At 37.7% G+C, this 26756-nt stretch overlaps 1 long non-coding RNA gene across 1 annotated transcript in view; it reads right to left on the reverse strand.

Moving 5' to 3' along the window:
• Positions 1–26756, reverse strand: part of LOC122812053 — a 106631-nt gene that overhangs the window by 75742 nt on the left and 4133 nt on the right. The window lies entirely within an intron of this gene.

Consider the following 26756-nt stretch of genomic DNA (forward strand, 5'->3'; position numbering starts at 1 on the left):
GAAGGGACTTAAACCAGCAGCAGCGTCCCCAAACAAAAGTTTAGAATCCAGAGGAACATCCATCAGCTTAGCTTTATCATTAGATAGAGGTTGAAGCCTAAGCCAAGAATACCTCCTCAACACTGAACCAAAAACAGCAGCCCTAGAAAAGGCATCTGCTGCATCATAACTACATTTAATAGAATGATGAATGCCTTGAGAGGAAGCTTCTAGCAAGGAAAGAAGAAAGGTTTTACACACAAAGTCTGTAAAAATCAGAAATAAGTTGACAGGCCTGAGAAAGAAGAGCCAACACATACTTAAACATATGGGTTTGATAATTAATAACCCTAAAAGCTAGGGTAGCAGAAGTGTAAACCTTCTTACCCAATCTTTCCATAGTTCTGATGTACTTGTTAGAAGGAGATAACTTGGGTGAAAGAAGCAATTGAGATGGCTTATCAGAGGCTACAGACATGACAGAGGTGTCAGCAGCACTACATTTATATAGGAAATAATCCTCAGGCACCCTATTACACCGGTCAGGATTCTTGGGAGCTGGGGCAGAGAATCAAGTGCATGAGAAGCATTGGAACAAAGCATCCAGCAAAGCATCTAGAATAGGAGGAATAGCCACAGGTTTAGGTGACTTCAACTGCAGCAACTCATAGTGTCTCTTGTGGTTATCACAGACCAGAGGACAATCCCACTTAAACAAAATCCAGCATCCTAGAGAGTGTGTCCCCAAAGGAAGTTTCCTCAAAAGGAACATCTGGACTAATAGATTCCACTTCCTCTGACCCATAGTCTAAAAAAGGAATTTAAGTCAGGGGTTCATTATCCGAATTCAACTCAACCACAGAAGAATCCTGTTCTCTAGATCTTTTAAGGGGAGTAGAGGACCAAGAAGGAGCAGGAACTGAAACTGTTTGAGGAGGCTTTAAGGACATTAAAGCAGTAAACAGCCCCCTGAGTGAGGGCCTACCACTCACTTTGTGAATCCCTAGGAGCAGAAGAAACATGTTTAATGTATTGTTTCTTTAAGGGAACGTCCCCTCCAAAAAACTGACAAGGTTGACATAGGGCAGCAGTTGAGAACTGTAGTAGGAACGTCTTCCCCAACCAAAAGCTGAGGAACTCTTCTAGGTTCCTTGGAAATAAAATCAGCCATGGTTCCCCCTGAATATCAGAGACAGATGCCTGCAAAGCCTCTCTGGACATGCTGCCAGCCAGACATTCACCAGCCTCTGACACGGTTGTGGCAGAGAAATCCAACACACCCGGGCGAGCGTACGGGTTGACAATGACCTCAGGAGAAACACTTGGCATAGGCAGGACAGTGGAAGACTCCAGTCGTACCTTTTTCACCTTCTTTGTTAATGGCTGACCCTCGGGGCGGGAGATTCCTTCCATTGTATCTTTAGCGAGACGCTTAAGACATTGGTTATCAAGATACAAGGAAAGGGAAGAAAGTCGACTGTGAAGGGTTTTCGATACAAACGCCTGACAAACAGAACAAGACATACTGTCCTGAGAAGCTCCTAATCAAAAAAGACATCGTGGCAATCTTTATGGGGATTCTGTCTCCCCCACTGGCATTTATCCTTCCTGGATGACATTAAGCCCCACAGAGGACAGAAATGTAATACAAAACAAAATCCCCAATGAGGCACTTATCTGCAACTGCAATAGAAGACAGTAAACAGGCCTACGCCTATGGTAGGTAGTCACTGGACGACGAAAATGTGTTCAATTGGCAGAAAACAGGTACAGGTAAACAGCCCAATCATAAAAAGATACATTCAGACTGGTGGCAAGGAAGTTCTGATTATGGAAAGCCTGAATGTCACCTTTATGACCTATGCCACACAAGGAGCATTTGGGTGATATTTGGCATACCTTTTAAAAGCAACAAGCAGCCTTTGTAGACTGGCCACATGTTCGGGCTTCCACAACATGGAATCCCATCTGTTAAGAATACAGCAGCAGTGCATGTAAGGACATCTGCTGGTGCATTCTGTTAGCTGGTTTTAAAAGTAAAGACAGATTCTGTTTGTGCTTGAAATCTAACTAACCTCTGGAGTATACTGAACCACAGCTACTGCAATCCTTTGTTTACCTGGGACTGTTACATGGATTTGAAGATAACTTGTGAAAAAAAGGTAAATAAATGATTTCTGGAACACAGACTTGCTGAACTTTTTTTATCCTGAGGCTTAAGTCACATACAGAAATTGGAAATACTGCAGTTGTATCATTAGTCTGCATATATAAACATTTTAATTTATTTTTCTTGTGCAGCTGAAGTACTACTGGTTGTGGTTACTATGTGTATAATTTGATACAAGATGAGTTTTTCTTTCCTTTGTAAAAGCCTGTGGCTCATGTCTTGATATTTAAGGATATTCTCACAGTATTGGTATAACTTTTGGTATCCAATCTTTAACAGACTGGCTGTTGATTATACATTAATATAATGATTGGCTCATTGGAAGAATGCTCAGTAAATGAGAACTTTGAATCTCTTTGGTGGCAGCTTATGATGTGAATATAGACAAATGGTACTGACACTGTAAAGGCATCAATAGTTGCTTATTTTGGTAAAGGTATCAATAGCCCCTCATAAAAAAAACATCATTAGAATGCCTGTTTGAAATGTATTGTTACACCTTCCATAGTAAATGTGACTAGCAAAGAGTATAACTAGCAAACCTTTAGTGGTAGGAGTAATCTTTCTTACAATGTAGATCAAGTTTTACACTGTATGATGCAAACGTGTTTTTTGCAATTACTTAAAAATTTTGTCAAAGCTGAAAACTCCTGCCATGATGATAAGACTGAGTCCACAATGCAGTACCACCTACATTAGTGTATAAGCTACTATTTTTTACATGGTAATTACAGCAACAATGTAGTCTTACAGCCTAGCAAGACAAAAACAAAATCGGAAAGAGAGCAGTCAGTAACACGTCCTGGAAATCACCCAGACAAACAGATGCTGACAACAGTTGCCTGAACGCAAGTTTATTATTTAAAATAAGAGCGTTTTCGCTGTCAATACAAATAGGCAGCTTCTTCAGAAAAATATATGAATAAAACATTTTGGCGCCAAGCCTTTAATTTAAAAACCAAAGTGTAGCGTGTCATAATGACATCACTACTTCTTAAAAACACTTAAAGACGCACTGACATACTCCTTTAGGACAAGGCAATTAAAATAAGAAGCAAGTGTAAGTGTCCGTAACCCCATCAGAGACAAGTGGTCAGAAAAAGGTGGGGATACCAACACTAAATGTGTCACACAACAAGAATGAAACTAAAAACTAGAAAAAGGGAAAAATAAACCAAAATTATATATGTCTAAATGTAATAGTGATCAACTAAGAGATATCAGACCACAGGCATCCCTCAAGGTAGGTGGAAAATGAAATAAAAACCACCTAATTTAAAAATATTTTTACAAATAACTTCTCAAACAGTAAATAGAAAATAGAAATGGCCAGTGACACAATATCATTGTATATACGTATCTACACAATTGGCTCTATTTGGTGTAACTTCTCATTTTTAATAATACTGAGATATTACAATTATCGTTGAGGCCAGGACAGTGGAAAGCATTAAGCTTGATCTGCCATTCCAGTTCACGAAGTTCAAGTAACAATGACAGAGGGCCCCCTCTAATGCTCATAGGTAAATGATCAATTCCCATAAAATGAAATTTATGTTCAGGGAACTTTTCTATATGCCTAGCTAGGGCGTTTTCCTGTTTGTTAGTCCTGATGGCATAGACGTGTTCGTAAATACGCTGACGTAATTTACGATCCGTCTTGCCTATATAGAAAGCAGGACATACATTACAAAATGCTCCATAGATAACTGATTTTGTATTGCAATTGATTGTATGTTGGATGTAATATTTACTGTCATTGACTAAGAAAGAACCGCCTGTTTTTAAAAATTGGCACCAGTTGCAGGAGCCACAGGCCACAGAGCCCTTACATTTGTTAAAGCTAGGCTCATGTCTAGATTGTAAGAGCTCTTTAAGATTCCTTCCTTTTCTGAACACTACCCTAGGGAAGGGGCCCAATTTTTCAAAAAGATTAATGTCATTCCTAATGAGGTCCCAGTTCTTATTCAAAATATTACAAATTCTCCCTGCGTCACTACTGAAGGCTGTTATAAAACTGGTGACCAGGTTACATTTTACCAAGTTATCAAATCCAGTATTACCTATTAGTTGGGATTTAAGTGGCCCTTCTACCATGACCCACAATGAACAAAGTGAGCAATTCCGCTTACCTGTATCGTCGGACCTAGAAGGGAGAGACAGACCTTTGGTAAATGGAGAACAACAGAGTGTTAATGGCAATAACAGGGAGCTTATTGGCGTTCCTTCGATCTCTCAGTGGATTAACAACTTGGAAGCGTTTGCGTTTCCTGGAGCGACTGGTACGGAACGACCGGCTTCAACGGGTGAGTCTAACTCTGTTGACACGATTCTCAACAATCTTAAAAAGCTGGATGTTAAAATGGTTAAACTAAAAAAACTACAGCTGGAAGTTTCTTACTTTCAGCAATGTCTCAATGAAAACATTGTGCCTAAAGGCCTTCGTTCTTCCTTCTCTCCTTCGGGTCTAATTCAGGGGACTGTTTTTTTGACGGACTTAGTCACACTTTTTGAAAGACAAGGGGCTCAACTACTGGAATTGTTAATAAAACATTATTCTTTTAATATTAATTCTCTTACGGATGAAATCAAACTACTTGACAGTACCATTAAAATGGACATGGAATTCCTGCGCTTTAAATTCGACTATGACCGAATTTTCATCAGCATTGAGGGGCTCATGTCTAAATTAAAGCAGAATAAAGTCAAAAAACTAAATAGGGATAGGGACGCATATAGTCATCTACGTGCGTATCCCAAATTACAGACTGTGCCCATTGCAGGTTTGGATAGCCTTGATGGGTTTGAATCAGATGTTGTTCCACCTGCTTCTGGTAATCAAACTGTTGACTTTAATCAACATGGGCCTAAAGCTAAACGAACTGATAGGCAAAATGGAAAGTTTGCTAATTACAATGACAGATCTAGGAATAATAATTCCGATTCCAGTTCTAACTTTGTTAATAATAACAATTTTTTAGGACAACTCCCACAACGACCATACCAAACGAGGAGCAGAACTCGGAACAACTAGCACTTGTGCATAACAACATAGATCTGGATAACAGCGTGAGTTCATCTTTACGCATTCAATTCAATCAGAATGGTGACTTCAAAATATACAATTTTTCTGATGTTATGTTGTCACCAGAACTTATTGAAATCATGTCTCGTGGCAACACATTTGTGCCCAGCTCTGGATGTGACCTTACTAAGACTATTTTGGATTTAAAATGTTACACCAGGAAGTTGAACTTGGACCTGTTATTTAACAATTCCATTGCTCTACCTAGGGTTGAGTTGAAGGTTCCGAGTACCTTCAACCCCCCTTTGCACACTGGGTTAAAAGTCTTTGAGAGCATTTGTGAATTGGACATCAGAGAACTGAAAAAGATAAAAAATGGGCCAAAGTTTAACAACCTCCAGAATATCACCATTGAACAGAGAAGGGCACTATCTGACTTTAAACTTTTACCAGTCCGGGTAATTAAACCTGATAAAGGGGGTGGGCTTGTGATTTTCAATAACAGTATGTATATTGAAAAAATGTCTTCTGTTTTGGACACACCTGCATACTGCCCCTCTTCTATCAGTGAAATGAATGGCGCACATAGGAGAATTAGGGGTTACCTCAGGGACATGTTCCTGGAAGGCAGAATTGATATGGAATTATACAACTTTTTAGACATAGTTTTCCCAAAAGTCCCTATGATGTTTGGCATCCCTAAGATGCATAAAAATCTAGAGAACCCACCCATGAGGGCTTTAATAGATGGTAGGTTTTCTATGACTTATAATAGTTCTAAATTGATCGATCATATTCTTTTAAAATATTTAAAGAATATTCCTTCCATCTGTAAAGATTCCTGGTCCTTCCTGAGTAGTATTGACAGTATCGTATACAACCCTGAACTCAACTTTCTCACAATAGATGTGGTTGATTTATACACATCGATACCCCATCAGGAAGCTACCGAGTGGGTTGGGCTAAAATTGAAAGATCTGGGTGCCACTCACAATGAAATCAGTATCGTCACAGAACTGCTTGACATAGTCCTTGATTCTAATTTTTTCATTTTCAATGAAAAAATTTTTTTGCAAAAACAAGGCATAGCCATGGGCTCCCCATGTGGAGCCAGTGTAGCTAACATCTTCATGGCCTTTTGGGAAACTAAGTTTATTCTATCGAACCCCACTTTTAAGGACCAGATCCACTTCTACACCCACTACCTGGATGATATTTTCATTTTGTTTAAAGGCAAAAATGGGGAGGCTGATTCCTTAGTGGAATTCATGAACCTCACTACCACCTTTTTGAGGTTCACATCCACGTTTTCTGACAGGACTATTGATTATTTAAATGTCAATCTTAGCAAAGATGATACTGGCAAGATGTATTTTTCCAAAGTGTATAGGAAAACTACATATTGTAATTCTTTATTACATTATTCCAGCCAGCACCCTTTCAAACTAAAGAGGGCCATTGTTAAAGGCCAGTTTGTAAGGGCAGTTCGTATGTGTAATTCTGATTCAGCCTTTAGTGAAGAATGCCAGTTTCTTAAGGGTCAATTTTTAAATAGAGGTTACCCGACCTCATTAATTGATGAAATCATCATTGAAATAGAAGTGAAAAAAGCAGAAGGCCTTTTTAGACCTCTTCTCAAATTACAGGTTGACCTGTCAATGAATACAGTTGAACACACACAGTTGGGCGATGACCAATCCCAACTAATAGGTAATACTGGATTTGATAACTTGGTAAAATGTAACCTGGTCACCAGTTTTATAACAGCCTTCAGTAGTGACGCAGGGAGAATTTGTAATATTTTGAATAAGAACTGGGACCTCATTAGGAATGACATTAATCTTTTTGAAAAATTGGGCCCCTTCCCTAGGGTAGTGTTCAGAAAAGGAAGGAATCTTAAAGAGCTCTTACAATCTAGACATGAGCCTAGCTTTAACAAATGTAAGGGCTCTGTGGCCTGTGGCTCCTGCAACTGGTGCCAATTTTTAAAAACAGGCGGTTCTTTCTTAGTCAATGACAGTAAATATTACATCCAACATACAATCAATTGCAATACAAAATCAGTTATCTATGGAGCATTTTGTAATGTATGTCCTGCTTTCTATATAGGCAAGACGGATCGTAAATTACGTCAGCGTATTTACGAACACGTCTATGCCATCAGGACTAACAAACAGGAAAACGCCCTAGCTAGGCATATAGAAAAGTTCCCTGAACATAAATTTCATTTTATGGGAATTGATCATTTACCTATGAGCATTAGAGGGGGCCCTCTGTCATTGTTACTTGAACTTCGTGAACTGGAATGGCAGATCAAGCTTAATGCTTTCCACTGTCCTGGCCTCAACGATAATTGTAATATCTCAGTATTATTAAAAATGAGAAGTTACACCAAATAGAGCCAATTGTGTAGATACGTATATACAATGATATTGTGTCACTGGCCATTTCTATTTTCTATTTACTGTTTGAGAAGTTATTTGTAAAAATATTTTTAATTAGGTGGTTTTTATTTCATTTTCCACCTACCTTGAGGGACGCCTGTGGTCTGATATCTCTTAGTTGATCACTATTACATTTAGACATATATAATTTTGGTTTATTTTTCCCTTTTTCTAGTTTTTAGTTTCATTCTTGTTGTGTGACACATTTAGTGTTGGTATCCCCACCTTTTTCTGACCACTTGTCTCTGATGGGGTTACGGACACTTACACTTGCTTCTTATTTTAATTGCCTTGTCCTAAAGGAGTATGTCAGTGCGTCTTTAAGTGTTTTTAAGAAGTAGTGATGTCATTATGACACGCTACACTTTGGTTTTTAAATTAAAGGCTTGGCGCCAAAATGTTTTATTCATATATTTTTCTGAAGAAGCTGCCTATTTGTATTGACAGCGAAAACACTCTTATTTTAAATAATAAACTTGCGTTCAGGCAACTGTTGTCAGCATCTGTTTGTCTGGGTGATTTCCAGGACGTGTTACTGACTGCTCTCTTTCCGATTTTGTTTTTGTTTGGTTTTTCATTGCCGTTTTTTCTTCAGCCTAGCAAGACAAGCTGCCAGCTATATTTCACAAGTGGAACATTCACCATTGAAAATTTATGTGGTGATTATTGAATGTTTGTTTACCGGGAACAGTCCAACTGGGCAGTTGCCCATTTTCAGCAGAGGCCCGGGGGGGCAGAAGTTAAAGGGTACAACAAAGTACAAAACTAAATGTATACAAAGAAATAACTCATTGAGCTGTTAAAAGAACAGAGTATAAATATGTTAAAGTTCATACAGTTGCTGCAAATTCAATTAAACATAAGTTATCCAGAAGAAACACTCAGTATATGCTAAGGTGGATGAGACTACATATTGCTGGTTCATTATTTACAAAAGGAATACATACAAGATTTCCTTCAAGTATATTGCTTAGTGACTATATACAGGGGTGAGGTCTTGTGGAGTGGGACATTGCTTATCCAAGAGTTAGACAGGTGCATAGCCAGGAGTTAGACAGGTGGGTCTTGAGAAGTATTTTGAATTGTGATGGGTTAGAGATGGTTACAATACTCTGGGAGGGGGGGGGTCAAGTTCCAAGTTCTGGGGTTTTGATTAGAGTACAGAGAATCTCCATTGTAGTTGCTGTCTTTAGTGACTTGTAATAGAAATTTGTCGGAAGATCTCAGTTTTTTGTTAGTTTGTGGTTGAAGTAGGTTGCAGAGTACTGGACATTTTTCTGGTTAGTATACAATGCCATGGGCCATTGTTAGTTGAGTGTTTGTAGGTAATTCAAGCCAGGTTAGTTGGTGTAAGGCCATATAGTGATTCAAGCCAGTTTAGTTGGTGTAATGGTGTAAGGCAATGTAGTGATGGGATCTATATGGGGAATTAGTGGCAAATGTAGCAATCTTATTATAGCAGGCGTCTAGTTTTGACAGATCATTTTTAGGTTGGTGATGAAATTATGATATAAGTAAGTAGGTGTTTCCTAAAGGTGCTGTGATTTTACTCCAACTACTTTGCTTGTGAATGAAAATTACTGCCAGTAATTTTGTGAGTATGACCATACAGAAAAACGTAGCTGACAGTAAAACTGAAGGCCCCAAAACATATAATCTGTTTTGTTTTCAAACTACTTGACAGTTTAACATCAGGTGTATACCCACAAAAATACAGTTTAACAGATACACAAGTGCAATACATTTTAATTCTTGGTCACTATTAAGGTTGTATTAGAAGGCAAAGGGCTCAGGCTTCAACGGGCAAAATCCTGGGGAGTCGGAGATGTTGCAGACAGTCTAAAGCTTGTATGAATGTGACAGATGTTGCTCATCTGATAGTGCACATTTGCCATAAGCTATGGTCAGTAACTTTTGCATACATATTTGGTAAGAGTTGTATTTAATTCAGAATCTTTATCCCCTGCATCTTAGGTTATTTGGTGACAGTGGTGAGATCTGAGCTCCCATCTGTCACGTAAACTGGTATCAGTGGTGCCAGATTTACTTCTCATATTCCTATCCCTTATACGCAGGATTTAAGGCTCTTACCTGGCCCACCACATGGTCTATAAGACACTGTCAGTGTCTAAGCTGACTCTCAAGGGACCAAATAGTAAAAATAGGTATTAGTAAGGGAAACGTAACAGATTATGTAATGGCTTTCAAGATTTTGCAATAAGTGCCCCCTTAAAATAAGAAATCAGTAATTTAACTTCCTTCAAAAATGTTTGATACATGCTGTGAATATAGAAGATATCAACATGGGGTTGACAAAGCTTCTTGAAAGCTACTAGGGTACAAGCTTTGCAACTTCATCTATGAACCTATATTCAGAGAGGTAAAGGGTCACACAACCTTGGGAAAGAGGCATGCATTGTATTCTGAAGTTATACAACTTCATATTAAGAGTACTTCATAATGTGTGATGGTATGGGAGAGCTTGTACCCTTCAAATTTCATTCCATTTTCCTCTTTTGGTTGACTTTATGTTTTGATCTGATCTATCTGCATTTATATCACTCGGTTTATTAATGGGATTCTTAATTGTGGGTATTGGGCAATTACTATCACATTGGTTAAGTTATTTAGCTTTTACTATATGCAAATCATGAAAATCTGGATGGCACAGTGGTAGTGTTGTTGCCTCACAGCAAGAGGTTCTCCGGTTCGATTATCGGCTGGGGTGCCTTCTGTGTGGAGTCTGCATGTCCTCCCTGCCTTTGTGTGGGTTTCCTCCAGGTGTTCTGGTTTCCTCACACATTACAAAATCAATATTCTGGAGCATTTCTCCCTGGGCCTCTGCTAAAAATTGGCTTTGTTCCAAGTCAGACTTTCCTGGTTAACAAATGTTACATAAGATTATACACAATAAGTATCCATTTATTTAACTTATTTCCTCCCTGCAGCTGACCATCAGCTGCCACCAACTCCTCTCCTCATTTACTAGATCTACTGGTTTCCTCTAGACTCAACCTGACTCGCATCCAGGGCTGGTAAGGAGATTGAGAAAGTTGGTGCAGCATTATAATGCTGCCAAGGAGAGAGTATGTGCCCTAATGCCCCACCTTGTGTCAGCATAGCCAGCTCTGCTGCCCTTGGAAGGTGCATGTATGCTTCCACTCATGAGAGACATACCAAATAAGTGGTTCACCACTTTTGCAGCATAGAGTTTGTCAGGTTCTTATAAGAGGCTAGGCTGGAAACCCCCCATCATCCAGGATGGGTGAACCAATATCTTACGTTCACTCCCATCCTCTCCCTGTGGCCTTTCCTGCTCATTTTTGTCAAGTTTTTTCTATCCATTCTGTATCAGACCCATTTTCCAGTTTAACAAATGCATAAACAAAAATAAAACCTTTGCTAGTCTGAGAGTCCAAGCCAACTGTCCACCACCATTTCAGTAAAACAGTACCTTAAGTTTAGAACACATAACCTTTCTTGATCACCTGCCCTTCTTCTCGGTTTAAAATTCTTTCACAATTCTATGGAACCAGATTGTATCACCTTTTCCTTTTTTTGCTCTTGGGAAAATAGCTCGGGCCTTTCTAGAATGTGTTGGCCTGGCCTGTTTTCTGTTTGCTCTTCTCCTGGTTTATTGCTGGTACAACTACCCATAGGTCTTTCATACGAGGGCTTTAAGTTGCTCCCCCCAGTTTATATACTGTCCTCAAGTCAGGCATCTTGCAGTTCTTGGCACTGCACCTCAACTGTTACTGGTTGTTGTACCAGACAGCTTTCTCATTTCTCTCTGCAAACTTCCCCCTCCATTCCCTGCTATTCTTCCCGTTTTCATGTTATTTACAAAGACGTTGATTCTGTCTTCTATGCCTTGTACTATATTTGTGACAGATGTATTCATCACTGGTCTCACAACAAGCTCTTATGCCATTAAACTACTTCTACCTCCCCTGAATCCCATCCTGCAGTCACCCTTCCACTTATTTGACTGTTTTTCTTCTATCTCCACCTTCTTCAGCTTGAATACCCCCACCCCCATTCATTTAACTAGGCTTCCCACCTGCTAGTCACCAATCTCTCAAATTTCCAGTTCCAAGGTAGCCTTTGTGACACTAAGGTGTAAACCATGTTGATGCCACCTTATTACTGACCACTGTCACCTTTTGCATGTGAAGGTTTGCTTTTATGTTGACCCTTCAGTTGCAGGCACAGTTCAGTAAACCACAAACCATAGTAATACAAATTAAAGAAATCCCGAATGTTACACTAAATTGCACTAAAGAGTAATTTCTCGTTGCCTTACCTCTCAACTGTCTGGATTTTCACAGAATGTCCAGATTTATGCCTCATATTTTTTGTCTACTTCTCCAAAAATTGTTGCTTTCTGGCACATTTTGAGGACTGAAGTCCTTTAGTTGCTATAGTTTCACTTAGTGCATAGTACTGTGATCCAAGTGCTTGGGACACCTTTATAGTTATGATTTCTAGTTTATGACCCTGTTTGTCTGTGGAAACTTCTTTTTGAATTTATGTTCAAGCAATTCAATATTTGTTGCATAATATCTTGTTTAATTGTTTCTCAATATTCTAACCACTGTATGCTGCATCAATTGTAAAACTCTAATTTCTACTCCTTTTATGTTCTATGCTCTTTGTACAAAATAGCTATGTTTATATACATTTTTTTATTATTGTTATTATTTTTTATAATTTTTTTAACTATGTATTTGAAGTTTTTTTCCCAGTGCCTCTGCTGAAAACAGTCACCTTGTGTCCAGTCGGACTAACCGGTAAACAAATGGAAAATAAATAAATAAAATAATGACAGAAATTTTAGTTTTTGACGACATAACATAAAAATTCATACCAAAGCAAACCTTGTTATTCTACCAACTTTATAAGTTTGTAAGAGCAATATTTAAAAATTGTCCCTATTTTTGGACTGTTGTCCCCCCATTATTTACGGCTTTCTCCAAATTTCATGCTATAAGAAGTTGACAGTATGCTATTGCACTGATAGTGCTTACTTATGTACACTAAAAACAAATGTCCATGGTATTACATGACTGAACAAAATAATCAGGACTGCAATATTATAAAAGGGATAGATTTTATATTCCACTGCAAACAGGAGGCAATCCAGTTATGCCTCATGCTTGGCTACAGTAGCCAGTTAAAAAAAAACAAAACAGATCACTGTTGCTCCTTAAAATTATAAAAAGGTAGCTTCTTTCACCACACATACAGTGGAAACTGCTTCATCGAGACAATGTACTCAAGATATATTGCTCTAAATGTGCGTATTATATGACTAGTTCATCCCCACTGCATCATATCAGCACAGAATGTTGGAATGGAAATGCAGCATGAATTATGTATTAAAAAAATAATACCAACATTGCATGATAACAGTATATCACAACAGGGTGAATTACTTTATAAATATTTACCCACAATAGAAGAACCATGGCCACATAGGATGCCCTCGAACACACTCCCGAATGTAAGGAAAATATTAATTAATTACTTTCTTCTATGGGGTGGTCACATAATTGAATGATACAAGAAAACAGATTGTTATACAGGAAGTAATTATAAATGTCCTGTACACATTTGTGAAAGCCAGACTTTTTTGTGCCATAAAAGGCATACAAAGCAGCATTTGGAACATTTTTTAGTTCACCTGCCATGGAAGTAAGCTATGGAATGCTTTAGAGTTATTTGTTTTCAGATTTACTCAAGGCAGAAGTAAATGAGCAAATTGAGTCTCTGTAGTTGGGTTTATTCTGGTTGTCTGTCTTCAGGTTCTGATAAATACTGGGAACAGTCACATCTAGAGCCTCTGCTTTATCCTGAGTACAAGCAGCACATTTCTTAAGTTACCCTTTTCAGTTGCCCATCACATCACCTATTGCTTCCCCTCCAGAACGCATTTTCCTTGCATAACTGCTCCACTTCTATAGAGAAAGGCAGAGACAATTTGTTCAGAATCTTTTGGGCCTTTTTTTTTCTCTCCTTGAATTTCTCACCTTTCGGTAGTTTCATCTGTGTTCCCGTCTTCCTCCTTTTCCTGTGTACGTAAAGAAATATTTCTTCCTCATTATCATTTCATCATTTTGATAGACTCATTATGTCCTTGTCTTGGCCTTTCTGTCTGGCTTTTGCTCAGTTTCTTCATAACCCTGTCTGATAATACATTTGATTTGTTTATATTCCCTGTCTTTTTCTTTTCATGCATCCCCACTGAACTAAATTGATCAGCTCCTTTGAGAACATTCTTTTTCTTCCACCGCCTTACATAGGTTACCTGGTGATATTTCAGTTTAGGATGTACCATCTTGGAGGGTGGATTATGTTACATTGTAACAACCCATCTGTCAGACAGTCCTGCGATGTTTCCGCCAACTTAAAGGAATAAAATGTATCCCTTTAACATGCACAAATGAACAGCAAACAGAGCATAGTCAGGCACATTTCTCAAAGCAAAAAAAAAAAAAAAGAAAAAAAAAACAGTTTTATTAAAAAAAAAAAAAAAAGTCACTGTCCAGGTCACTAATGAACATAAGTTGATATTGTATATTATCTCGATTACACTCATATGCATCACTGCACTCTATAAAGTCTCTCAACAGCACATTTCCTGGTGGGGAAATGTCTCAAGTGTAAGCTACGAGGCAATACTCTTAACAATAGCTGAAAGTAAAAGCAAAACAGTTACTGCAGGTATAACAGGAGCAAATGTATTATGGAAAATTATACAAAAATCTTTCAAATTTGCAGAAAGGGAGAAACAGTAAGGATGAACGATGAGCAAAACATGCATCATTTTCTTCGTGTAGGTTCCTGTACCATCAACAGTGAATACATACTTTAGATATGGGAAAAACAAACAAATGAAGTGAAAAACGTCACCAAGCACCAGTTTATTCCAAATACTGAACGCTTTCATAAGAATAATGTTGTTCTTACGAAAGCATTCAACATTTGGAATAAACTGGTGCTTGGTAACGTTTTTCGCTTCATTTTTTTGTTTTTCTAAGTTTGGTTTTGTACTTTAGATATGGGACTTAGACTACTTTATATGTCTTCAGACTCAATTCTTATATCAGATAAGGATAATTTAAATTTAGTAAAAAGAAAACTCTGGTGATGTCCAAGTATAATCACCAACAGCTTTAATGGAACAAACAATGAAAGCACAATAATTACATCTGAAACAACTGAACTGACTGAGCGCTTTCACCCAATAAGGGCTTCTTCAGAGTCAGTTAACAAAACAATACAAAGCCTTTATCAATGAAATCCAAATCACATTGTAGCCAATGAGCATTTCTATACAATAAATTTGTTGTCATTCTCTGAAAATTAACCTCTTCTGGTACAACACAGTTTCACATATTAAAAAGATTTTTTGATATCAAATATAGAACCATGAAAAATGTTGTCTTTGAATATTCTAACAATAAGAACCTCTTACTATTCCTTGTTAAATTACAAAACTTTCAGATACTAAGAGCTTTGTGTTTTAGTATACATGCCAAGGATAAAGTGTCATTGATGCCAGGCGGTGTACTGGCATCCAATCTAATTTGCCATAAACACACTCTAACTTCAAGCATGTTTTTGTAGTCTCCACCAAAGTCTCTAGTATAAAGTCTGTCAATAACAAAAAATATAAATTTCTTGTAGTTGGTACAAGCCTTACTGTGACTAAATAAAGAATTTGTTGACTTTTTATTTTTAATGTCCCTGATGTGTTCCAGTATCCTTTGTCTTAATTTTCTTGTGGTCATACCAACGTAAAACGCTGGGCACGATAAGTTGCCACGTAAATGACCATATTGGTGTTGCAGTTACAATAACCAGGACTCATCAGGGACCTTTTGTAATTACCAGTTTGAACATAAGGACCATCATTAATATATTTGCAAGCTTTACAATTTCCACATTTAGCCATCTTTGCAGGTTTGTGACTTGTGGGATTGGGTATTTTTTCCAAAAGTTCTTTGATGTTTAAACCCCTACTATTTATAAATTTGGGACCGTCTCCCAATGTATTTAGCATGTCTGCAGAAAATATGTTGTGCCATCCTGTTTGAACAATTTCCTTTACCTTACCGGACATGGTGTTGTGTTGTAACACCATGCCTATCTGAATATCATTGGGTTCATACAGATGTCTAAAATCCTTTCCTAAGTCTCGTGCTTTATCTAATAATATAGGTTTAAAGTTAGTTCCCCTTCTATGAATAATATCATGTTTAGTTGAAACCAATAAGGGGTAACCTCTTTCCTTAAATAACCTAGTGAGTATATCCACTTCTTCTAAAAATGTCCTGTCCTCACTTATTATACAGGATGCCCTGATCAACTGGCCTTCTACTACATTTTTCTTGACATAATGTGGATGATAACTCTCAAAATGTAAAAAGGTGTTACTATATGTCTTTTTCCTAAACAGACTAGTTTATATCCTCCCTTCTCTAATGTATATATGTAAGTCCAAAAAGTCAATCGAGCTGTTGTCAACCTTGCTGGTGAACTTCAAAAAAGTTGTAGTATGATTTAAATAGGCTATAAATCATCTAGTTTGTCACGGGAACCCTTCCATAAAAACAATATGTCATCCAAAATCTTAAATAAATAATCATCTTGGATGCATAATTAGATGTCAAAACATATTGTTCTTCCCAGTCAGCTAATACCAGGTTAGCATAAATGGGTACACATATGTAGGCATATCTTTCCAGTCTCAACTTTTAGTACAGTCATTCCCTTTGGGCTCAGGTATAACCTATTCCTACTTAAGACTTCTCGGTCCTATCATACCTCTCAACCTCTTAGTACAAGAAATCTGAACAAAGCCTAAAATAGTGGGAGGACAAAGACCTAAAAATAAGGACAGCTTTTAAATACAGCTCTTATAAACTTAGAAAGTTGAAAGAATAACAGGATGTATGATAACATGCATTTCTGGAAGGACATGAAGTCTGAAACAGAAATCTGTCATTATTTAGTGACCTCAATCCATAGTGATTTGCGAGAAAACCACAAGTTTTATGAGGAGCAAAAAAAAAAAAAAAACCCATGCCCTACTGTGTCCTCTGAATGTACTCACCTTGCAGCTGTATTTCTGTTCCTCCTGATAACTTCCTCTATCTCTACTAATTCGTGTGTACTTACATAGATCCATGTACTTGGCACTCCCTGCCTCTTTTGGTCACAGTGGCCTTGACTCCGCCTGTTCCTTCTAGTGGCAGCCCTGGACCGTTTCCACCACCACCAGACTCTTCTTCTCTGCCTTGCTTCCCCACCTGCCTTATCTAACCTATTTTTGTATTTGAATTTCCTACTAATAAAACACCATCACCACTTTCCTTTGGCTACCAATTATTCCTACTACTACCAGGGTACTTATGCTTTCACTTCTTACTGCTTCGAGACTGGACCTGTTTACCTGACTTCCATAGTTGTCCATCTTGGGGCTTCAAGGTTGACCAGGTTGTCCTCCATCACATTAAGAATCATATTAACATTTTCCCAGTTCTCATGAATTTCACAGCTATTTCTGTTAGGATTACTTGACATAAGGCAGTGAGGTCTCATCGCTACCAGATTTTGTGTGTAAAAGTATAGCAGGCAGTTTCTTTAAAATTTGTTTAATTTTACTTAAAAGAATCACATGGACAGATTCTTCAGTCATTTGAACAAAAGGCTTAATTTGCTAAAATTAAAGACCAGTGTAATGGCTTTAAAAGTAGTGTGCATCTTATCACACACTGTTTCACTCACTGGCAGTTCTAAATGGCTATCAGTTTTTTGGCCCTTGCCAAAAGCCCATTCTCAGCTCTTCTTTCTCTTCTCTGGTTGGACTTTCTCCTCTGTGTTCCCTGTCCTTCATACTTTCCCCACACTCTCTCTTTGCCTTTCCTCCTTTGGATGTGCCTAATTCTTTAACCTCTTCCTTCTCAGTTTCTCCTACAACTTCTTTTTACTACTACTAGCCCTTTCTCCCCCCTACCCTGTCTTTTATTGCCTTCACTTTTCACGCCATCACCTCTTAGCTATAGTATTGTTCGACACCCCTATCCTAGATGCTTTTGATAAGCTGCATTCATTTGGTGGCCCTATTGACTCTAAGGTCCCAGATCTCTCATGCTATATGGTGTCTAGTCAGGTTTAAGATAGACCAGATGCATCCTCGCAGCAGGAAAAACACTGGCATCAGATAACCCATCTTCAGTTCTATTGTCTTTTGAATGTTTATTCTTCTGTAAAAAGATATTCTAAAGGAACAAGACTCCCACAAGGGAACATACCTGTTAGGATCCATATACAAGGAGAAGACCTGGAGTGAGCCAGTGGAACTAGGTGCCTCAGGGTAGTGTAAGCCAGGTGCACTCCATGGATAAGAAAACATGCAATAGGTATAGGGGGAGCCCTGTGAACTTCAGGTACAAGGAGGAAGTTCTTAAGGAATGTATATATTTTTTTACTAGATATGCTCATTTTATATAAATATAGTGCTATTATTCTAAGAAACAGACATGTACTTTCTGTAGTAGCACAGTGCTTAATATTTTCCCTGATAGCCCATGTGCTTATATAAATTCTTCAAGCATAATGAATAGACCTGTACATTCTTCCATGCTTCTTACTAATGGTTCCTCAGTTTCCAGCACTGTCTGTGAAAGACCGTAGTATGTGTGAATACAGAGTCAACAGTGACAAAACCATTCATAACAGATTCCTTGTAAATACATATCAAGAATGTTATAATTCTAGTGGTTATGGTCTGAAGCCTACATTTGGAAAAAGGTTTAGGAGTAGGGGTTGGTATAATGGTTAAGGCATTCACCTGACAGGCACAATGTGCAAGGTTTGATTCTCACCTTTAAAAGGGAAACTGGCTAGGGTTAAAATGGCTCACAAGAGCGACTAGCCTAGTTCTAACACATTGGATGGACTACTATAATGAATCAAGTGAATGATAACCATCAAGGAGCTTTTACCACAAATAAAATGCCATGCTCACACCAATTGGAACTCACTGGAAAAACCTTTATTGAAATACACACCATACGAAAGAAACTTTCACTGTGTACTGGAATGGTTAAACTATACATTTTGGAACATATGAGGTACATTATAAATGTTGCTGAAGCTAGTTCTGTTCAACATTTTATGACCATAATAGTGATGTTGAATAGCTGAAATTTATTATGTATGAATGTAGAAATTTATTCTTGAAGATTTCTAACATTTTCTTACAGAAAGAAACAAGGCGTATTTTTATTTTAATACTTGCATCCTTATGATATATGTTTAATGAAAAGAATCTTTAATATTTACTATGAATTTTTCATGAATTACTGGAATTTCTACCCCTTCCTCTTTTTTCTTTTGGAACATGGTAAACAGTACTGTTTGTGTCTGCAGTTAACCTGCCCTAATATAAAAGATTGAGATACTAGTTCTAAGTTTCACAACATTTTGGATCTTAAAAAAGTTTGCTTTAAAAAAAATGCAAAAAAGAGACTGCATTACCACAGCCTGCATGGCGGGCAATGAAGTTGTTGTTTACTGTGAAGGAGATACTGTTAGTTGATAAAATGTAGTTTGTCGCATGCCCAATTTTGCAAAAGTGTTTGAAAGGTGGTCATTGTCCGTTGGCCCTAAATCACATATAGATGAACTAACAGCTGGGGCTCTTATCTCAGAGCCAGCACTGGAAGACCTGACAGTAGCCACCCCAGTGCTAGGAGAGAACCAATTCCTTTGCCAAAGAGGTTGAAAAAGGCTATCTGACTTTGCATCACATGGCCTGATTCTGGGAAGGGGGAGGCAATAATATAGCCACCGATATCAAATGGTCCATCTGATTATCTGCTCCTTTAGAAATGGAGAAAAAAACCCAGCCTTGGCAGGGAACCCATCACTGGACCTATTGTGTGCAAGGCAAGTATAAAGGGCTGGCATCAGACAGTTTATTATTTATTTACACCTGTTCACTGGAATGATCCAACTGGACAGAAACCCTTTTCAGCAGAGGCCCTGGGAGAAGAGTTCCACATGAATTTAAGCAAAATAAATAAAATTTGACAGTACAAGTTTCATACAGTTCTACAACAGAAAATAAGCAGAAAATCTGTTAACATATGCATGCTCAGTTTGTCAACAATGTTTAAACACATATGAGCAGTATACATTCAGCAATATGTAACAAGATAAGTGCACCCGACATAGTGAATTGAGACAGACTGTGGATTAGAAGCAGAGTAAGGTAGGTAGGAGGAGGGATATAAAATAGAGTAGATGATGTAGTAATGAGAGAAAAAGCATGGCATATCAGCTGGGGTTAAAAGAAAAGAAACTTCTGATGACATTGGACACTGCAACAGCCACTAATTTGACAAAATCCCTGGCAGGCACACAGTCACCAGCACTGCAGTCCAGATGTCAGGATGTGAAGGAAGAAACAGTACCAGAGAAAGTCCATTAAGAGGTTACACAGGATAAACCTACTGCAAGGAAAGTGTGACACACTGGAGCATTCTGGGTCCACAACATCCAGGTCTTGTCAACTTTTGCACCACAATGAGAGTAGGAAGTGAGAAACTGACATCTGTTTTGACTGCATTTCTCCCTCCTGGTATTTTGCTGTACTATTTGCCATTTGCTTCTATCCTGGGAGCCAAAGAAGAGCATAAAAAAGAATCAACCTCTGATTTCTCAAATTGCTTGGTCATGAGTCCATTTTCCAGAATCTTTCATCTCTGGCATCTGGAGGCATCAATGAAGCCTTGCCAAACATGGCACTTTTTTGGCATTGTGAGAAGAGCTAAGACAGAGTGGCCTTCAGATACATGTTGACAAATTATCTGTTTGCCACAGCAGCACTTTGTTTTGGGAAACATGATAACTGAAAACATAGGCATCAGGGGAAAGGTAAGCCCCATAATCTACCTTCAACAATAAATTTATACAACTTTAACTAAAACATCAAAGTACAAAATAGTACCCTAACAGCTCACTTCTGCACTGTGAAGATTGCTATGACTACTCAATAACAGAAAAAAGGAAACAATAGGCTATTTAGAGAAATAACAGCATACTTTCACACCACAGAATACAAGAGCACTTCAGAACACGAGTGAATCAGAAAGTCAGTCTGAAGGTGACAAGGAGTGTACTGAGGCAAAGACTTGTTTGTAGAATGACTGGAAGTGCTGCTTGTAACTACTTTCACAGATAGCTAATATTTGAGCAAGACACAAAGGTGGCTGTGCCAATGGAAATATCTTCCACAGATGCTAGATGTGTTCAGTGAGAATCTCAAATACCTAGGAAAATACTTTGTTTCTCTTGGTTTAATTTCTCCAGTTCCTTTGGGTTTCTCATATCATGACAGGTAATGGACCCATTCCTATGTCTAAGTATGTTTAATGTTAATGAAATTATTGTTTCCCCTGTGGGAAGGTTCTGTAAACCAGAAAGGTTTGGGTTTAAAGAGAAGGGATGCAATAGAGCCTTAAAGATCATGTGTATTTTTAGAAGCTGTAAAAGCAAGCCATGAAGTGAAACTGTGGTGCAGTAAACACGGTGCAAGAAGAAAAGCTTGCAAAAAAGTGATTAGACGCTGAAAGTGATTCTAGTTCTGGGAGAACAGATGAGATCTCTGAGAAAGTATGATTTGATATGCTCACAGTTAAAAAAGTCTAACCAGTAATTATTGAAATTATTGGGGTTACTGCAGAAGTTGGTAAAATGAAAAAAGAAATAGCGTTAGCCAATAGGGCTGCATTATTTTTTGTGCAGGATTACAAGAAATGTTTAGGATATACCCTAAAATGGTTTAACTATTGTCACAGACTTATACAGAAGGATGAAGGTATACCCCCCCCCCCCAAGAACAAAGTAGGAGTGCTCATAAAGCACAAAGGCAAATGGATGAGGTTAGATCTGCATGCCTTTGTTAAAGGAAAACACTTTTGTTTGCTAAAAATTAGATCATAAAGGCCGAACTTAACAGATATTCATTAAAGAAAATACAAATGGCAGGTTAGATGGAAAGGGATTCTGTCACATCAGAGAAACTGTCAAACCTTTTAGCAGAGTTCACACAAGTACCCATGAATTAAACAGACGTAACTGAAAAGTAATGAAGCCAAGGAGACCAGTGGACAATGCCAATATCTCCTGTGCTGAAATCAGGCAGGTCAGGAGAAGTATAAATTTGTAAGGGCTACAAGGGCACTGTAGATCTAAAGCTGCATGTCACATAATCTGTTGTTCATGATAGAAGATTTTTTGTATCCCTTACTAGGGTAGCATTTTAAAAAGAATAATTTGGCACAAACACAGCATCAAATGAAATTGGATGAAGGTTCTAACAGTACTTAGCTGTTGACAAACACAAAGCACAAAAGTCAGACTTATGATGTGTTTGGAATGAGATCAGTTCTGGTCACATGGCAAAGGACAATGTACCAACTGCCTTAGGGAACTCAGAACACAGATTGATACTTAGACAATATATTAGTAACTGAGACAATGACAAAGCCCATTTGAGTAAAGCTGTAGATATGCAAGGGCAGAATAAGCACAGACTCAATAGTGGCAAGTGTGAGTTCTTTAAAGAAGAATTATCTCATTAAGGGCTGTTACTGAATATGGCAACATATTACTGGTGACAATGATGACCATGTGAAATAATCTTAGTACGAGTTCTAAACAGGTAAAGCATATACGGATTTAAATTTGAAAGAATAGTGTGATTTTTTTTTCCAGAACAAAAATATCATACTGTGAGCTATAACTGAAAGAAATAGAAGTCACTAGATAAAAGAAGGCTGTGTTGAAGGCACCTAGGCCTAAAATTACTTCACATCTATAATCCTGCCTTGGATTGAAAAACCATTAATCAGGGTTTGCTTATTTTTCAGTGGGGTTACATCCTCTGAAATGAAACCATGGGTAAGTATAGAAGTGAGTAGATGGCCTTTAGGTTCACAATGGACATGGTAACACTGGGTGAATATGTACTTTTGACACATAATGCCTGTATTATGGACATGTGATGCTTTGCCTTACCGAATTGGTACCATTTTATCTCATACATTATTGAATGGTATAGAGCTATTGCTTTTGTGTTTCTTTTTAAAGAAAGCAAAAAGAAAATCATGCCCAGATTTGTCAGGAAGTTGTTGGCCTAGTGTGGAGAGAATGAAAACTTCTCCATATACAAATGAAGGTCCATACTCTCTGTCTCTGTGGCATAGATGGCTGAAACCTTAACTGCAACACAGATGACCAGAATTCAGTCATCATCCTGGGAACCGGAAGAGCTGGTCAGGAGAGGGCAGGAACAATTGGCATGCCATCTAGGAATGAGGGAAATGGTGGTCCTATCTGGCCAAATTGCTCCTGTGCAAGTGAAAGTATGCATGGTAACAATGGCCACATGACAAAGAGGAATGTGGTCTTGGCACTAATATGTAGTGATAGTAGCCCTTTAGGCATGTGTGAGAGCATGCATATGTTAGGGGAGGGCATAGAACACCCCTGCAGTGATTCAGGTGCTTTCATCAGCCACCAGGAAGTGGAAGTAGGGACAAAATCACAAAATGTCTGATGGCTGACGCTGTGTCAGCTTATGAAATGGGATGGCTGATGGTCTGTTGGCTTCAAGGAAGAAAAGCATCAAAAATAATGGCTTATACTGGTAACAGACCACCGTTCATTTGGTTATTAAAAACAATGTTTATTGCACTTTGATGTTATCTCATTGCCTATACAAATACATCTCAGCATAAAACATGAGCCATTACTTTAGGTTTGACATTTTAGAATTTAACTAATACCTTGTTGTTACTATACTGACAAATACAGCCTCCAAGTCAACTTAAAATATAGATTAAACTTCAATAAACAAAAAAAAAAAAAAAAGAGGACTGGATAGCCATTTCCACCACAAATAAAGTTTATTGTTGCACAGCAAGCCACAGCACAAGAAACAGGATTCCTGTTTCTTGTGTTGTGGCTTGCTGTGCAATAATAAACTGTATTTGTGGTGGAAACGGCTGTCCAGTGCTCTTTTTTGTAAATTGGTTTTGGCATGAGCACTTTTCCTCTTGAACTTGTTTTATATATTAAACTTCAACATTTATTTAAAAAATTACAGAATAACATTCATACTTTTAAACTTCATTTAATGAAATCAAACATAAAGTTAAGTACATAAACATATCCAAGCTGCTGTGAGACCAAATTCATGTTGCCATCACTTAGCCTTAATATTCACTAAACTTGAGGAGAGTAAGCCTACGGAAACTAAAACAAACCCTGTTAGCATTTGTTGTATGCATGCACTACACATATATGTTTTTTTTTCTTTATAACATTTCATTACAGAAATTGCCCAGTTCCTGTCTTCCTTTAAACATCACTCTTCCACCTGAATATTCTGCATGTATTTTCGCTACAAATTCCATTTTTCTATGAAATGTACTCCTTCCCTTTTCTAAAGATCCCATCACTTGTTCTTTTATTTCTGTTACAATATTCAGTACTTCAATTACAGTTGCTTTAGATTTTAATTTCCATTTCCTATTTACTGCTTGTTTAACAACCAACAGCATTAAACTTCATTAAGACTTTACTATGTTTAGGCAATTAAGATCCAAAATCTCAGCTCAAAATAGTCTTGATTCTTACAACTGCAGAGACCGTAACTCACTTCCCCACAAAAGAGCTTTTGCATTTCAAAAGATTATTATGGCTAGTACCCAAGGGATCTCATTATTCAGCTTCTTTAATTGCCAAGTGATGATTTCAGAGTGTAAATTTCCCTCGGAATCTGTTTTTACATCTCCCACATGGGCAGCACTAGTTTTCCTGCTTCTTTGTAGTAATTTTTCTGCAAGCATAAGTTAATTTTCCAACCAGTTTTGTTCAGTCAGTCAGAGAGGACAAGCTACAACCTGATGGTACCTGACCAGATTTTATTATAAAAATTCAAATTATCTTCTGTAAGCACCTCTAATATTCTGCACTCCCAAAATACGAGTCCATCTACTTAAAACTTTTCAGACACTTTTCCAGTAATGGAGATCAACACCACAGCATAGCATAACTAATGCGATGGGGTGTGAAAGTATTTGCGTAAACATTTCTATGTGAAAAATTCAGAACCCGTGCGACCTATTAAAATATTTAGAAAAAACAATGCATAGAACTACAAAATGGGCGACAGAAATGGACCAAGCTGAACTTCAATGTATTAAAACTATGAGTACAAGAGTTTGCACAGTGTTTGTGTCTCGCTCGAATCAAGATGTCTGCAGACTGAACTGCATCAGACAAAAGTGGCTTTAAAAGCTGTAGTTGCAAATTGTGACATGACCCTTGATTGAGCATAGTTAATCTACAGAAGAGTGTTTATCACACATGCATTGACTGCAAAATTACTTATAGTTCAAGTATGTTTCAGTGGCCTTTATTGGACATATCTGAAATTTACAGACTGAATTTAGTTCTGGTGGAGCACAATAATTCAAAAAGCTTCCACCAGTATTCTTTTTAATCTTTTAAATTCACTTCTGTAATATTTTTTGTTTTGAAAAATCCAGAAAATAAGACCAAAATCTGTTGCAAGTGGTAAACATGACAGTACAAGGCATTTGATTTTTTTCATAATATGGTTGCAAAGCCCTCCCATGATTTTTCAAGTGTAGAAACCTATTCTACATACAGTATGTAATTGAAACCACTGGTAAAAAAAATCTGGGGACGAGAGCTGGAGTTGTAATACTGTAGACTTTGAGCTATACATATTTCGATAAGCTGCATGCTTCGCATATCTGTACCCTTCGTTTTGGATATGTTATTCTTAAACAGTAAACTTAAATTTCACTTTTACATTTCTTTCTCTCTTGTTAATAAATATGGGGTATTTCTGCTAGTAATATCCATATAAGAGGACAAAAAATAAGTCTCCACTTGTTTTAACCATAGATCTCCATAGCCGCTATTTTTTTTTCTGAAGGAACGTTAACTTGTTGCTTCTCCCTATCAGTCAATGTCTGGATACTCCACAATTTCAAAGCTGTGCTTAAGCAGATATTTTCTTCTAAAAAATACTATCTTCTGCTGTAAAATTGCTATTGTGCATTGTCCCTTAACAATCCTCCTTTTCAAATATAAGGAGTGTCACTCTTAAAACCAGAAATGTAACAGCTGTACATTCCTGCTGTGGTGAATATAATTTGCATGTCTAAAGTGATTCAGCTGCATGTGTTTTTAGATATTTTTCATAGGTTGGCTGTGTCATGTGTTTATGTTAATTATATATATATATAAATATATGAATGTACTGAGTTCACTTACTATTCTAACAGCACTGAAGAAGGGTTATTCCCAAAAGCTTTGTTTGTTATTAAAAGTGAGTTTTTTCCTATTCACGTTTCTTTTTGGATATTTTGAACTGATGAATTTAGAAGAGAAAGTTCCTTTGGTTGAAATTCTGTCCTGCCTTAACATATGCATAGTATGCCACTGCACCACAAAACACAGCACAGAGGTGCCGCCATGTTCGTATAGGCTGCGGAGTAGAATGTGAGAGTCAACAGTCATGTGGATATAATGGTACTACTCAGACTTGTGCAGACTGCAATGAGTGTGCACAGGCAGGCAGGCCCAGGCCCCATTACACAATGTAGGGCCACTTATGCCCTGCTCTGCTCATGCACTTCAGAAACATTTAACCTAAATTGCCTCAGTATCAGAATTACTGCTATACAAGCCCCTTATTAGCATGATATAGACAAGCAGTGCCATTGCAGGGCTCATCACACTATCAAGTTTTTTAAACTATAACAAATGGATTTTAGAAAGTGTATTGGAATTATCTACAAAGTACAAAATTGTTTTACAGCTACTTTGGTAACAGTACAGAGGCCAGGGGCAGGTAGAGATGATAAATTAATAGAGTTACATTTTTTAGGAGAGTGGTTGCTCAACAGCAATCTAGAAACAGTCAAATGAACAACACAGGGGTATTGAAATAGGGAAAATGGGCAGACAGGGAATAGGAATATCCAGTTGTAACCCAGCTGATGAATGGCTGAACAGCAAGGAC

The sequence above is a fragment of the Protopterus annectens genome, chromosome 9.part0 (assembly GCF_019279795.1).
Source record: "Protopterus annectens isolate FY-2018-M chromosome 9.part0, PAN1.0, whole genome shotgun sequence".
Classification (NCBI taxonomy): domain Eukaryota; kingdom Metazoa; phylum Chordata; order Ceratodontiformes; family Protopteridae; genus Protopterus; species Protopterus annectens.